Source organism: Nerophis ophidion, linkage group LG13, assembly GCF_033978795.1.
Source record: "Nerophis ophidion isolate RoL-2023_Sa linkage group LG13, RoL_Noph_v1.0, whole genome shotgun sequence".
NCBI classification, from domain to species: Eukaryota; Metazoa; Chordata; class Actinopteri; order Syngnathiformes; family Syngnathidae; genus Nerophis; species Nerophis ophidion.
The window spans coordinates 55,235,484-55,252,268 of record NC_084623.1 but is presented as its reverse complement, the minus strand read 5'-3'; the positions used below and the strand labels follow the sequence as shown (position 1 = coordinate 55,252,268).

The window sequence follows — 16,785 nt, the reverse complement described above, 5'->3', positions numbered from 1 at the left end:
GCTTGATGAATGCGGGGGCGTGTCTGGAGTGCGCTGTCGGCGGGTCCTCTGGTTGGACTCGCAGCGGAGAGAGACGCAGAATGCGCATGTCCCACAACAGTATCCCCCCCCTATGGACAGATTCCAGATGTCCTAGAATCTGAACACCCCCAAAAGCAGGAACAAAAATCAAGGGAGGGTGGAGGGGTGAACTGGTGGTGGGTCGCCAGCCCAAGTGTCTCAGAAGCCATCGGGGACAAGTCTGGTGGCGGCGTCGGGTGGACCGCCGCTGCGGCCGGCGAAGTGGACGACCAAAGAACGGTCGACGTCTTGGCCGTCGGTAAGGCGGGCGCGAATGGTTCCCTGGTGCGGGCCGCCGGACACGAGGAGGTGGACGGCACTGTAGTGAGGACCGCCGGACACAAGGAGGTGGGCGGCGCCGTGCTGCAGCCCGCCGGACACGAGGAGATGGCTGAGGAGCTGAAGCCAGTGCTACTGGCTGAGGGGCGGGGGTCAGGGCCAGCCTAGGTATGGGTGCTAGCTCACAGGCTAGCCAGGGGACAGGTGCTAGCTCAGGGGCTTGCCAAGGGGCTGGTGCTAGCTCGGGGGCTAGCTCGGGGACTGCCGCTGGCTCGGGGGCTAGCTCGGGGACTGGGGCTAGCTCGGGGGCTGGCTCGGGAACTGACGCTAGCTCGGGGGCTGGCTCGGGGACTGACACTAGCTCGGGGGCTGACGCTAGCTCGGGGGCTGGCTCGGGGACTGACGCTAGCTCGGGGGCTAGCTCGGGGACTGGCGCTAGCTCGGGGGATAGCTCGGGGACTGGCGCTAGCTCGGGGGCTAGCTCGGGGACTGGCGCTAGCTCGGGGGCTAGCTCGGGGACTGGCGCTAGCTCGGGGGCTAGCTCGGGGACTGGCGCTAGCTCGGGGGCTAGCTCGGGGACTGGCGCTAGCTCGGGGGCTAGCTCGGGGGCTAGCTCGGGGACTGCCGCTGGCTCGGAGGCTAGCTCGGGGACTGCCGCTGGCTCGGAGGCTAGCTCGGGGACTGCCGCTGGCTCGGAGGCTAGCTCGGGGACTGCCGCTGGCTCGGAGGCTAGCTCGGGGACTGCCGCTGGCTCGGAGGCTAGCTCGGGGACTGCCGTTGGCTCGGAGGCTAGCTCGGGGACTGGTGCTAGCTCGGAGGCTAGCTCGTGGACAGGCGCTAGCTCGGAGGCTAGCCAGGGGACTGGTGGCTGCGGCTGGGAAAAGCGGAAGATAGGTGGGATATCTCTGGCAGGGGAAAGTCTGTCTGGTTGCAGCTGTGCTACCACATCAGCACAGCCACCAGTACTAAAATGAAAGACTGATGGTATAGGTCTGGAAGGTGTTTGCCTGTCTGGGTGCCGCTGTGCCCCCACACCAGCACAGCCACCAGTACTATCCCCCCCTTCCGAAAGCGGATGCCTGACGCTTCCTGCTGGCTTAGGAACAAAGGGTGGGAAGAGGGTGTTCAGGCAACGAGAAAATTCCTCCTTCCCTGTATTGAAATCAAACAGTCCCTTGAGAGAGTGTTGAGGGCTATAAACATTGTCCATGATGGAGGAAAAAGAAAAAGACATCCAAAGAGGGACAAAAAGGGAGGAGGAAGGGGAAAAAAAGTCACTGGGGCGGAGCTAAAGTCACTGGGGGACGAGCAAAAGAGAAAAAAAAAACCAAACAAACAAAAAAAAGCCGTCAGGACCTATATATAATTTTGGCGGGAACTTACTGTTATGATTTACTAAGGACGTGACGGCAAACGGACACCAGGTGGCAGTATGTCCAAAGATTTATTAATATATATATATATATATATATATCTATATTAACAAATGTATATATGTAATAATCAATCAACAGAAAACATACTAAGTAAATGGAGCGTGGCAAAAACTCTAGAGTGTATGGTGTTAGTCTAAGTGTGTTAATTAACTGAAGAGTGTTTTACCCAAGTGTTGACAAAAGAGAACGCGGAAGTCCGTGGGGCAGGCAGAGGGTTCAGGTCAAACGAGCGAGGAGTCGAGGTACAAAGGAGGCAGTCAGAATCCAGAGGGAGATCCAGGGAAAAGAGTGAGACGCACAGCTCACCTTGCGGGCGACGGAGGATTCTGTGGGGACACGGGAGAAGACACTGATAACACGTAGAGGTACAGGGCACAGGGAGAGCAGGTTTGCATAAAGCAGGGTGATTGCTTACGGTACGCATTTGGAACTAAGTTCCCGCACGGATCCCTGTGTCCACTGGTCTTTTATGCTGCTCATCGTCAGTCACAGGTGTGTCCTGCAGCCGGCTGCGGCGGAGAGTGGGCGCGGTCCGCTTGATGAATGCGGGGGCGTGTCTGGAGTGCGCTGTCGGCGGGTCCTCTGGTTGGACTCGCAGCGGAGAGAGACGCAGAATGCGCATGTCCCACAACAATTACAGAGAAAGCCAAGAATCCAAATATTTTAAAATGTAGCCATATAATATTTTTTTCAACACTCAACACAACTAAACGCGTGCATTTTTAACTAAGACCAACATTTCTAGAGTATAATAGGTTTCTTATTCTTGGTAATAACATTGGTATTCTGAAGCTAACTGTGGAGGGGGCGTGGCCTGCGGGCCTGCAGCGAAGCGGGGTGTTGCCAGGACCGGCCTAGAAATCGGCGACAGGTTGCGTAGAAGGCCCACCTGGGCCTTTTTATTTACTCACCTGTCGCTCCAAGGCCCCCCATTACTTTAACGCGGCCCTGATTGTATCGGATCAATAACAATAGCATCGATATCAAAATGGAAGTGAACAATCTGTATCGGGACACTCGCACTCTAAATCGATGTTCAATAACAGTGAGGTTTGTTGGCTCCATCTAGTGGTAGACTGAATAATTACATTTTGTGATGACGTTACCTTGAGCAGTTAGCACAATTTTAGCATGCTTTAATACAGGGGTCGGGAACCTTTTTGGCTGAGGGAGCCAAGAAGTATTTGAAAATGTATTTCTGTAAGAGCTGTAAAATATTTTTTTAACCCTGAACACAACTAAACGCGTGCATTTTTAAGTAAGACCAACATTTCTAGAGTATAATAAGTCTCTTATTCTTGGTAATAACATTGGTATTCTGAAGCTAACTGTGGAGGGGGCGTGGCCTGCGGGCCTGCAGCGAAGCGGGGTGTTGCCAGGACCGGCCTAGAAATCGGCGACAGGTGCGTAGAAGGCCCACCTGGGCCTTTTTATTTACTCACCTGTCGCTCCAAGGCCCCCCCATTACTTTAACGCGGCCCTGATTGTATCGGATCAATAACAATAGCATCGATATCAAAATGGAAGTGAACAATCTGTATCGGGACACTCGCACTCTAAATCGATGTTCAATAACAGTGAGGTTTGTTGGCTCCATCTAGTGGTAGACTGAATAATTACATTTTGTGATGACGTTACCTTGAGCAGTTAGCAAAATGTTAGCATGCTTTAACAGGGGTCGGGAACCTTTTTGGCTGAGGGAGCCAAGAAGCCAAATATTTGAAAATGTATTTCTGTAAGAGCCGTAAAATTTTTTTTTTTAACCCTGAACACAACTAAACGCGTGCATTTTTAACTAAGACTAACATTTCCAGAGTATAATAGGTCTCTTATTCTTGGTAATAACATTGGTATTCTGAAGCTAACTGTGGAGGGGGCGTGGCCTGCGGGCCTGCAGCGAAGCGGGGTGTTGCCAGGACCGGCCTAGAAATCAGCGACAGGTTGCGTAGAAGGCCCACCTGGGCCTTTTTATTTACTCACCTGTCGCTCCAAGGCCGCCCATTACTTTAACGCGGCCCTGATTGTATCGGATCAATAACAATAGCATCGATATCAAAATGGAAGTGAACAATCTGTATCGGGACACTCGCACTCTAAATCGATGTTCAATAACAGTGAGGTTTTTTGGCTCCATCTAGTGGTAGACTGAATAATTACATTTTGTGATGACGTTACCTTGAGCAGTTAGCAAAATTTTAGCATGCTTTAATACAGGGGTCGGGAACCTTTTTGGCTGAGGGAGCCAAGAAGTATTTGAAAATGTATTTCTGTAAGAGCCGTAAAATATTTTTTTAACCCTGAACACAACTAAACGCGTGCATTTTTAAGTAAGACCAACATTTCTAGAGTATAATAAGTCTCTTATTCTTGGTAATAACATTGGTATTCCGAAGCTAACTGTGGAGGGGGCGTGGCCTGCGGGCCTGCAGCGAAGCGGGGTGTTGCCAGGACCGGCCTAGAAATCAGCGACAGGTGCGTAGAAGGCCCACCTGGGCCTTTTTATCTACTCACCTGTCGCTCTGTTATAAGCAGCAGCCAGGAGGAGAGACGGGGTTGGAGCTGGAGCCAGAGCGCGAGCGAGGACGAAAGAGAAAAAGCCAACTGCTGGAAACTTTTGAAAAATAAAACAATATTGTAACCCCTGAAACAGGCCTTCGTGTCGGTGCTTGGTGGTGTGAAGAACCCACATCTGGCTCGCCAGCCCTAGGTTCCCTACCCCTGCCCTATTAAATCACAACCATTTGCGACTGTTATTCACCTGTTAAACTTGAAGTAGTTTAGATATAATTATTAAATGTGATTACAATCAAGAGTAAGATGACACAATCAGTGTCAATAATAGGAGTGGCCCCTAGGGCCCCTCTGTAGTGAAAAGGTTAAGACCCCTGGTCTATATCATGCAACCCTATGTATGTGTAGTGGATTTTGTACAGTATCTATTCGGAGCTGACTTATCTGTTTAACCTGTCAGCCGCAGCTTCTTCATATTTTCATGGATAAATGTCCCGCCGTTTGCTCCAACTAGCGCTAGGGAGGCTTGTAACTTAATATAAAGCACAACAAAAAAAAAACTCATATCTCAACAAGACTGGTAAGTCGAGGTGCCACTTTACTTTTAAAATGTGAAGTGAAGTGAAGTATATTTATATAGCGCTTTTCTCAAGTGACTCAAAGCGCTTTTACGTAGTGAAACCCAATATCTAAGTTACATTTAAACCAGTGTGGGTGGCACTGGGAGCAGGTGGGTAAAGTGTCTTGCCCAAGGACACAACGGCGGTGACTAGGATGGCTGAAGCGGGAATCGAACCTGCAACCCTCAAGTTGCTGGCACGGCCACTTTACCAACCGAGCTATACTGTATTAAAATGTGTTATTTCGACACAAGAGTAAGCTTTGTTCCGACAATCTGAGAGGAACTGAAATTAGTCAGAGTTTGCGTCTGTGGGTGTGTGCTCCAATACTTTGCTTGCCGGGTTGGTCGATAAGCCACTAAACACGGAAAGATGCCTCAAATCCACTGTTGTTGTTTTTCTGGGTTTTTTTTCCCCCCAGACTACCGCATCTTCCCGAACGAACGCACATTTGAGGATGCACGAGACATACGTGACACGTTCACTTACATAACCGCCACACCACACACACACACACACACACACACACATTTCAACTACTACACAATTTCACAAGTCGACTTCCTGTAAAAGTCCCCGCTGCTGGTTTTCAACGTGACTTTTTACCGCACTGATATTTTGTCTATGATAAGAATTATCTAAAAAACTAGGTTGGTTTGGAGCTAGCTTTTGTTTTTTTGGGAAGCTACAGTGGCTAACGGGTCCATGCTAACCTAGCACTAGCAGTAACTTGGGATGGGTATTGTTTACATTCTAATTGATACCAAGTCAGTACTTTAAAAATGGTGCCAGTAGACCTAAGCAAAATATGCATACCCATTAAGATTTTCACTTCGGCCCGCCGGTGTGACGTTTGGCTAGCATCGTGGTGTGCGGTTGCGGTCTCTCGTTGATGCAATGCGGAATGGACACAGCGTGAAGGTAAGGATGATGATTTATTTACAACTACAAAAATAGACTAACAACTAAAAGACTTGCACATAGGCACTATAGACAAAACAAAAAGAACTAGCATGGGAGCTAGAAAGAACAGAAAGCGCTAGCATGTGAGCTATGTACAAACGAAGGAATAGCGTGGAAGCTAACAAGTACAAAATATATTTACCACGATCGGGGATAGCGGCGTCACCTGTTGCATAGAAAGCAAGTTTACGGTACAGCTCGGTTGGTAGAGTGGCTGTGCCAGCAACTTGAGGGTTGCAGGTTCGATCCCCGGTTCCGCCATCCTGGTCACTGCCGTTGTGTCCTTGGGCAAGACACTTTGCTCAGCTGCTCCCAGTGCCACCCACACTGGTTTAAATGTAAAAATTAGATATTGGGTTTTACTATGTAAAGCGCTTTGAGTCACTAGAGAAAAAGCGCTATATAAATACAATTCACTTCACTACACTGCGAGGCCGAATGACAAACAAAGGCAGGCTTAAATAGGGAGGAAAATAATCAAAGGCAGGTGCGCGTGAAAGACAACAGGCAGGTGACACAAATCGGTTACTATGGGGACAGAACAAAACAGGAAGTGCCACCAGGAACTAAGGAAGACAAAATAACAGAACACGATTCCAAGACGGAACAAAAACAGAATATGAAACGATCCAAGTAGTGGATCATGACAGCCGGACGTTCTTTAGAATTTTTTAAGACTTTTAACATCAAAACTGTAGCCGTCCTTATGGTGAGGATAGGTCGGGAAAAAACTGCAATTTTTGGGGGTAATTTGTATGGGAAACAGGCAAAACAAAAAGGCAAAAACGTTTTTGTTGCTGTTGTTGAAAAAAAAAAAAGTTTAGTTTTTATTTGTATTTATTTTTATGTTTTAGTGTCTTATTTTGAAAGGGAAAAAAAAAACTGTGCCAAAGTTTATTTTACCGAAAATAAAAATACTAATATATATATATATATATATATGAATACATCGAGCTATACAAACAACCCCCTGGTGTCTGTTGCCGTCATCTCCCCTCTGCAAATGTGGAAATTTTGGGAAAAACTTGAATTTATGAAAATTAAGATAATACAACAATTTTCCTGGATTATATGCAAAGGTCAGAGATAGAATTTTTCAAAACTGTTGAAAAATTTCGACGTACTAACAGTTTGGATTTAAATAGTTATTTCTGAATACCTGGAATTTCGGGAAAACCGGATATGTGTACGAAAAGACAAATGGTAGCTTTGTTGTCCCAATTAAAATAAATGTTCTGAAGGTGGAATGGTCACAAACGACTGAAAAAATGTGGACTGCGGAAACTTTCCAGGAAGAGGTGAAAATAGGGCTTTGGAAAACCGAGGATTCTGGAAATTCTTGCTGGTTTTGACGATAGAACGGTTGAATAAGGTAAGAAATGTTTGAATTGTGCAAGTTTGAAAACTGTCTCATTCATTTTCAATGGACAAAAAATGACCGGCAATGTAAAACTATGAACATGTCCATTTATTTGAATGGGAATTTCCTTGAAATGTGGGAATTTCGGAAAAAAAAAAATGAATTGATGAAAATTAAGGTAATACAACAGTTGTCCTAGATCACGGGTGTCAAACTCCGGCCCGCGGGCCAAATTTGGCCCGCCGTGTAATTTAATTTGGCCCTTGAGGCAATATCAAATTAGCATTAGAGCTGGTATTATAACACCTGCTAATACTCATACTTACCAACCAACCCGATTTTCCCGGGAGACTCCCGAATTTCAGTGCCCTTGCCGAAAATCACCCGGGGCAACCGTTCTCCCGAATTTCTCTCGATTTCCACCCAAAGGCACTGCATTCAACGTCCTCTACAACCTGTCGTCCCGTCCGCTTTTTCTCCATACAAACATTGTGTCGGTCCAGTCACGTACTATATGCGGAATTTACACACAAATAAGTGAATGCAACGTATACTTGGTCAACCGCCATACACGTCACACTGAGGGTGTCCGTATAAACAACTTTAACACTGTTACAAATATGCGCCACACTGTGAACCCACACCAAACAAGAATGACAGCCACATTTAGGGAGAACATCCGCAGTGTAACCCAACATAAACACAACAGAACAAATACCCAGAATCCCATGCAGCACTAACTCTTTCGGGATGCTACAATATTTGAAAATCGATTTCGCATGTCACTATAAAGTTATACAAACCTTGCTTGTTCAATATTCAATGCAACCCCAAATCCTCCACACGACACCGCCGCTCCAGACAGGCTAACCTCCTCCAATCTCCGAAGACAAAGCTACGAACGCTGTCCCTGACCACCTGAGGGTACCACAGACTGTGAGAGCTTTTAAAAAATGGCTTAAAAACCCTTCTTTTTAAAACATATTTTTTTTTAGGTATACACATATTAGTTCTAGCTATTAGGCTGTTCTAGTTTTTGTTTGTATTTGTTTGTATCATTTTTTTTTTTTTTTTAATACACTGTAGCACTTTGAGATTGTTTGCTCAATGTAAAGTGACGGTTGTCTTGTTTTGGGTTTTTTTGTCTTATTGTTTTAATTTGAAAAGTAACTCTCCTCTCGTTTCAGGTCACTTGCCCTTCCTTTTGTGTCATCAGTCTGAACTACTCAACCCCAAATCCTTCACACGACACCGCCGCTCCAGACAGGCTAACCTCCTCCAACCTCCGAAGACAAAGCTACAAACGCTGTCCCTGACCACCTGAGGTTACCACAGACTGTGAAAGCTTTTAAAAATGGCTTAAAAACCCTTCTTTTTAAAAAATATTTTTTTTTTTAGGTATACACATATTAGTACTAGCTATTGGGCTGTTCTAGTTTTTGTTTGTATTTATTTGTATCATTTTTTTTTTTTTTTTTTTTTTAATACACTGTAGCACTTTGAGGTTGTTTGTTCAATGTAAAGTGAGGGATGTCTTGTTTTGGTTTTTTTTGTCTTATGGTTTTAATTTGAAAAGTAACTCTCCTCTCGTTTCAGGTCACTTGCCCTTCCTTTTGTGTCATCAGTCTGAACTACTCAACCCCAAATCCTCCACACGACACCGCCGCTCCAGACAGGCTAACCACCTCCAACCTCCGAAGACAAAGCTAAGAACGCTGTCCCTGACCACCTGAGGGTACCACAGACTGTGAAAGCTTTTAAAAATGGCTTAAAAACCCTTCTTTTTAAAAAAATATTTTTTTTTTAGGTATACACATATTAGTACTAGCTATTGGGCTGTTCTAGTTTTGGTTTGTATTTATTTGTATCATTTTTTTTAATTTATTTTTTTTAATACACTGTAGCACTTTGAGGTTGTTTGCTCAATGTAAAGTGAGGGATGTCTTGTTTTGTTTTTTTTTGTCTTATGGTTTTAATTTGAAAAGTAACTCTCCTCTCGTTTCAGGTCACTTGCCCTTCCTTTTGTGTCATCAGTCTGAACTACTCAACCCCAAATCCTCCACACGACACCGCCGCTCCAGACAGGCTAACCACCTCCAACCTCCGAAGACAAAGCTAAGAACGCTGTCCCTGACCACCTGAGGGTACCACAGACTGCGAGAGCTTTTAAAAAAGGCTTAAAAACCCTTCTTTTTTAAAAATACTTTTTTTTTTTTAGGTATACACATACTAGTTCTAGCTATTGGGCTGTTCTAGTTTTGGTTTGTATTTATTCGTATCATCTTTTTATTTAATTTTTTTAATACACTGTAGCACTTTGAGGTTGTTTGCTCAATGTAAAGTGAGGGATGTCTTGTTTTGGGTTTTTTTGTCTTATGGTTTTAATTTGAAAAGTAACTCTCCTCTCGTTTCAGGTCACTTGCCCTTCCTTTTGTGTCATCAGTCTGAACTACTCAACCCCAAATCCTCCACACGACACCGCCGCTCCAGACAGGCTAACCACCTCCAACCTCCGAAGACAAAGCTAAGAACGCTGTCCCTGACCACCTGAGGGTACCACAGACTGCGAGAGCTTTTAAAAAAGGCTTAAAAACCCTTCTTTTTAAAAAATACTTTTTTTTTTAGGTATACACATACTAGTTCTAGATATTGGGCTGTTCTAGTTTTGGTTTGTATTTATTCGTATCATCTTTTTATTTTATTTTTTTAATACACTGTAGCACTTTGAAGTTGTTTGCTCAATGTAAAGTGTTTTTTTACGAACAAAATCTATTATTATTATTATTATTATTATTAAAGGTGAGCATTGTTGATTTTATTGATTTGCTTGAGTGCTTTTTAGGCGTATTTAGTCAATCCATGACTGCAAGCTAATCAATGCTAACATGCTAATTAGGGTAGCTGTATGTACATATTGCATCATTTGAGCTCATTTAATTCCCTTTACTTACGTTCTTTTCATTTCTAATAGTTGTTTTATGTCTAATTAAATTCAAGTTAGAGTGGAATAGTATAAAAATAACTAAACACAAATTAAAAAAAGAGAATTGTGTTGGCCTGTCTCTGCTAACAAAGGGTGCTTAAAACATTTTCAAAGCAGGACTATCAGATAAACTTTGTATATTGAAAGAAAAAAAAAATGTTAGAATGAAGTGTCGGAAATAAACAGTTTCAGATGTGCATCACCCAGGAAGTCTAACCGCAGAAACAGGAAGTGGGGAAGGAACAGAACGAGACACATGCAGCTGTCTTCCATGCACACAAACATGTATAGAACATATAAAAATATAATATATGTGTTTATATATTATATACTGTACATATTATATGTAAATATTACATATATTATATTTAGAAATGCTACATTTTTATTTTACTTTATACCTTTGGTGCATTATCCTTTCCATCCTCATCCTTTCCATCCTTTGTAACTAAGCTACTGGGTGGAAAAATTTCCCTTGTGGATCAATAAAGTTGGCCTGAGTCTACGTCTAATTACAAAAAGGGAGGGGAAAAAGGTTAGAAAGATGAATGCAAGTAAAATAACATGCATTCAGAAAATATAGATCGTGATGCTGGTCGACTTTCAATTATAAGCCTCAGGGGTCAAAGTGTAGGGGAAAAAAAAGTACAAATCGGAAATTACTGTGTTGTTTCACTAAAACACGCAGCTTTTAAAACTTGTAGATCGTCTTTAAAAATATACGTTTCTGGATCATCATTTGTCCCGAAGTAGTGTTTTGTTGTCTGACATGATTTGTAGTGTCGTTGATGGGAAAAGCGAGCATTGTGATGCGTCTGTGAAATCATTTCGCCGTTGTATGCTTGAAATGAGCAAATTACGTAAATGTTACATGTTATTAGGATTGTTACTAGATACTGCATATTTACTTACAAGCAAATACAATTATGTTTTTAGAGCGGTTAGTCGGCGGAATAAAAAGACTACTATTACTTTCATTGTTGGCTGACTCTTGCTAGCGTTTATTTACGAGTTAGAATGCATAAAAAAGAGGAGAAATGTGTGTTTTTGTCGTACATAAGGTAATGATGAACAGAATCCCGACCAAATTTGTTTTTTGTCTTTTTATCTTGGTTGAAAACCCTTTATTGGTTTATGTCAGGGGTATTAAACTTGTTTTCATTGAGGGCCACATGGCAGTTATGGTTGCCCTCAGAGGGCCGATTTTAACGAGCAATATATGAAGATACAGGTGCATATATATGATACTTTAACATTGTATTTTTTTATATAAGATGCAAAAAAATAAAAAATAAAAAAAAATAAAATTATGAAAACTGGCAGCTCAGTCACCAGAATTTTACAGTAAAAGCAGTGTTTTTTTGTTTTTTTTACAGTTTATAAAAAAAGGGAATAAATGGAATGTAGAAACAATACCACTATTTAAGCAGTAAAATTCATGCAACAGAGCTGCCAGTTTCCACAGTACAATCTCGTTGTTTTATTGTTTTTTTTTATTTTAATGTTTTAGTATCTTACTTAAATAAATAGAATACAATTTAATAAAATAAATAAAGATATATATATAAATACATTACTAAAAAATCTGCTAGTTTTTTTTTTAATTTGTAATAGGCAAAAACATTTTTTTAGTTTTAAAAAAAATCTGATATTTTATTATTAGCCGACATAGTGTTTGTATTTTAATTTTTTTCATGTTTAAGTGTTTTACTGTATATGAAAAAAAAAACAGTACCAAAGTTGATTTTACAGAAAAAAAAACTCAGTCCGCGGAAAATAATAGTATAATCTATTGTCAATTTTGCAGTCTACAATTTGATTGATCATTTGTTTTGAAATCATGCGTCAAGCATATATTTAAGTACAGTATTCATCTTTATTTCAACAAAAATATTTTTGCAATACATAATCCATATTTTAATTGTGATAAGATTGAATTCTGAAATATATGCAAATGAATGCAGTACATGATTTTTCAATGTCAAAAGGGAAAGAACAAATTTATTTAGTAAGAAAAAAATAAGCATTTTATGAACGCATATCATTTCTAGGCCACATAAAATAATGTTGCAAAGAGGAAAATGTCGTTTAGGTGGTATTTCAAACTGCTAAAAAAATGTAAATACAATAAAATTAAATAAAATAACATTTAAAAAATGAAATAATATACATATATATATATATATATATATAGAGAGAGAGAGAGAGAGAGAGAAGTGAATTGTGAAGTGAATTATATTTATATAGCGCTTTTTCTCTAGTGACTCAAAGCGCTTTACATAGTGAAACCCAATATTTAAGTTACATTTAAACCAGTGTGGGTGGCACTGGGAGCAGGTGGGTAAAGTGTCTTGCCCAAGGACACAACGGCAGTGACTAGGATGGTGGAAGCGGGAATCGAACCTGCAACCCTCAAGTTGCTGGCACGGCGACTCTACCAACCGAGCTAAACCGCCAAATCCTCCACACGACACCTCGAGAGAGAGAGAGAGAAAGAGAGAGAGAGAGAAAGAGAGAGAGAGAGAGAGAGAGAGAGAGAGAGAGAGAGAGAGAGAGAGAGAGAGAGAGAGAGAGAGAGAGAGAGAGAGAAGGAAATTAAACAAAAAACTGCAAATTTTTTGTAATTTGTATGGGAAACAGGCAAAACAAAAAGGCAAAAACCTTTTTGTTGCTGTTGTTGAAAAAAATAAATTTTGTATTTTTATTTTTATTTATTGTTATGTTTTAGTGTCTTATTTTAAAAGGGGAAAAACTGTGGCAAAATTTATTCAACAGAAAAAAAAATAATATATATATATATATATATAAATTAAAAACCTAAAACAAAAAACAAAAAACCTGCTAGTTTTTCTGTCATTTGTATGGGAAATAGGCGAAAATATTTTTGGTGTTGTTGTTGAAAAAATCTGATATTTTAAGTCAAGCAAACAAAAAGGCAAAAACATTTTTGTTGCTGTTGTAGAAAAAAAAAATATATTTTTATTTTTATTTTTATTTATTTTTATGTTTTAATGTCTTATTTTAAAAAGGAAAAAAACTGTGCCAAAGTTTGTTTTACAGGAAAAAAAAAAAAAAAAAAAAAAAAAAAATATATATATATATATATATATATATATATATATATATATAAATTAAAAACCTAAAACAAAAAATAAAAAAAACTGCTAGTTTTTCTGTCATTTGCATGGGAAATAGGCGAAAACATTTTTGGTGTTGTTGTTGAAAAAATCTGATATTTTAAGTCAAGCAAACAAAAAGGCAAAAACATTTTTGTTGCTTTTGTAGAAAAAAATATTTTTTTATTTTTATTTTTATTTATTTTTATGTTTTAGTGTCTTATTTTAAAAAGGAAAAAAAACTGTGCCAAAGTTTATTTTACAGCAAAAAAAATAAATAAATAAATAAAAAAATAAAAAAATATATATATAAATTAAAAACCTAAAACAAAAAACAAAAAAACTGCTAGTTTTTCTGTCATTTGTATGGGAAATAGGCAAAAACATTTTTGTTGTTGTTGTTGAAAAAAATCTGATATTTTAAGTCAAGCAAACAAAAAGGCAAAAACATTTTTGTTGCTGTTGTGGAAAAAAAAAACATTTTATTTCTATTTATTTTTATGTTTTAGTGTCTTATTTTAAAAAGGAAAAAACTGTGCCAAAGTTTATTTTACAGAATATATATATATATATATATATATATATATATATATATATATATATATATATATATATATATATATATATATATATATATATATATATATTAAAAACCTAAAACAAAAAACAAAAAAAACTGCTAGTTTTTCTGTCATTTGTATGGGAAATAGGCAAAAACATTTTTGTTGTTGTTGAAAAAAATCTGATATTTTAAGTCAAGCAGATATTTAAGTACAGTATTTATTGAATTGTAAAAGATGTTCCATTGCATGCAATACATGATTTCTAATGTCAAAACGGAAAGAACAAATATATTTAGTAATAAAATGTTATTAATTTTATTAACTTATATTATTTCCACTTAAAGTAATGTGACGGGCCTGATTTGGGCCTCCGGGCCTTGAGTTGGACATCTGGGGTTCTTGTGGTTGGTTTTGGCCCAGTTTGCAAACGGGATTTATTTTTATTTTTTTAACATTTATACTAAGATTTGAATCAAATGTGGATCGAAAAAAAGTTCCATTCATAAGACATGTGAAGGAAGAGTGAGTCCATGCACAATAAAGGATGATGAAATAGACACAAAAATGGTATATGGTTAGGGTAAAGTATGACTTTAATAATCAATAATATGCATAATATATTTCAAAAGTACTTAAAAACCACAAAATAACATGTTTTTGGCACAAAAATTGCGCAAACGTACGTGAGTGGGATTTTAATATTTTGCAATGACCACTTCACACTGCAGCCTGAGGGGCAGTGACCCGTCCCATCCGCCAGAGGGCGCTGTTTCTCTTTCTGTCAAACAGCCTCAACTCTGAGTTGTCTTCTCCATGCAAAGTGAAGACTTAGAGCTCCAATTGTATAAAAAAAAATGCAACCGCAGTTCTGACTGTTTGAGATTACAATGTTGTGCAATAAAGTGCAGAACAACATGTTCTGAATTACGGGGAGAAAAAAAAATACAAGTTTGCGTACACATAAAGGGGTGTCCAAATTTGATATCAGCAGAAACATCGGCCTGTATCGGCCCGCGTCTAAAATGTCCGACTCAAGCAGTGGTGTTTATTTGTGCAAAGCTGGACAAACAGTTGACATGTAAATGTTCTCCTTCTTGTTTACTGAAGGCCTTTACAAAAGGTGAACAGGCTATAGGCTACTAGGAGCTGGCAGCTACGCAACAGCTAAGCACACATTTGCACACGGGCGAGACATATGTAAAAAGTGTCCTTTTGGCTCATGTTTGTATATGTTTATATAAATGTTTGTATACTGTATGTACTGTATATATATATGTGTATGTATGTTTATATGTGTATGTATGTATATATGTGTATGTATGTTTATATGTGTATGTATGTATATATGTGTATGTATGTTTATATGTGTATGTATGTATGTATATATGTGTATGTATGTTTATATGTGTATGTATGTATGTTTATATGTGTATGTATGTATATATGTGTATGTATGTATATATGTGTATGTATGTTTATATGTGTATGTATGTTTTTATGTGTATGTATGTATGTATATATGTGTATGTATGTTTATATGTGTATGTACAGTATGTATATATGTGTATGTATGTATATATGTGTATGTATGTATATATGTGTATGTATGTTTATATGTGTATGTATGTATGTATGTATGTGTATGTATGTATATATGTGTATGTATGTTTGTATGTGTATGTATGTATATATGTGTATGTATGTTTATATGTGTATGTATGTTTTTATGTGTATGTATGTTTATATGTGTATGTATGTTTTTATGTGTATGTATGTATGTATGTGTATGTATGTTTATATGTGTATGTATGTTTATATGTGTATATGTATGTATATATGTGTATGTATGTTTATATGTGTATGTATGTTTATATGTATATGTATGTTTGTATGTGTATGTATGTATATATGTGTATGTATGTATATATGTGTATGTATGTATATATGTGTATGTATGTTTATATGTGTATGTATGTTTATATGTGTATATGTATGTATATATGTGTATGTATGTTTATATGTGTATGTATGTTTATATGTGTATGTGTGTTTATATGTGTATGTATGTATATATGTATATGTATGTTTATATGTGTATGTATGTTTATATGTGTATGTATGTTTATATGTGTATGTATGTTTATATGTGTATGTATGTATATATGTGTATGTATGTTTATATGTGTATGTATGTTTATATGTGTATGTATGTATATATGTGTATGTATGTATATATGTGTATATGTATGTATATATGTGTATGTATGTTTATATGTGTATGTATGTATATATGTGTATGTATTTTTATATGTGTATGTATGTTTATATGTGTATGTATGTTTATATGTGTATGTATGTATATATGTGTATGTATGTATATATGTGTATATGTATGTATATATGTGTATGTATGTTTATATGTGTATGTATGTATATATGTGTATGTATTTTTATATGTGTATGTATGTTTATATGTGTATGTATGTTTATATGTGTATGTATGTATATATGTGTATGTATGTATATATGTGTATGTATGTTTATATGTGTATGTATATATGTGTATGTATGTTTATATGTGTATGTATGTTTATATGTGTATGTATGTTTATATGTGTATGTATGTATATATGTGTATGTATGTTTATATGTGTATGTATGTATATATGTGTATGTATGTATATATGTGTATATGTATGTATATATGTGTATGTATGTTTATATGTGTATGTATGTTTATATGTGTATGTATGTTTATATGTGTATGTATGTATATATGTGTATGTATGTATATATGTGTATATGTATGTATATATGTGTATGTATGTTTATATGTGTATGTATGTTTATATGTGTATGTATGTTTATATGTGTATGTATGTTTAAATGTGTAT

At 38.2% G+C, this 16,785-nt stretch overlaps 1 long non-coding RNA gene across 11 annotated transcripts in view; it reads left to right on the top strand.

The window, feature by feature from the left end:
• LOC133564745 (uncharacterized) overlaps window positions 1-10,505 on the top strand; it is a 95,104-nt gene extending 84,599 nt beyond the window's left edge. For 3 of the 11 annotated variants that reach the window (XR_009809328.1, XR_009809327.1, XR_009809323.1), the window contains exons 2-3: window positions 8,417-9,373; window positions 9,448-10,504. This is a non-coding gene — a long non-coding RNA (uncharacterized LOC133564745). The other 8 variants (XR_009809326.1, XR_009809324.1, XR_009809320.1 and 5 more) reach the window with 8 other exon arrangements.
• The last annotated feature ends 6,280 nt before the right edge of the window (window positions 10,506-16,785 follow it).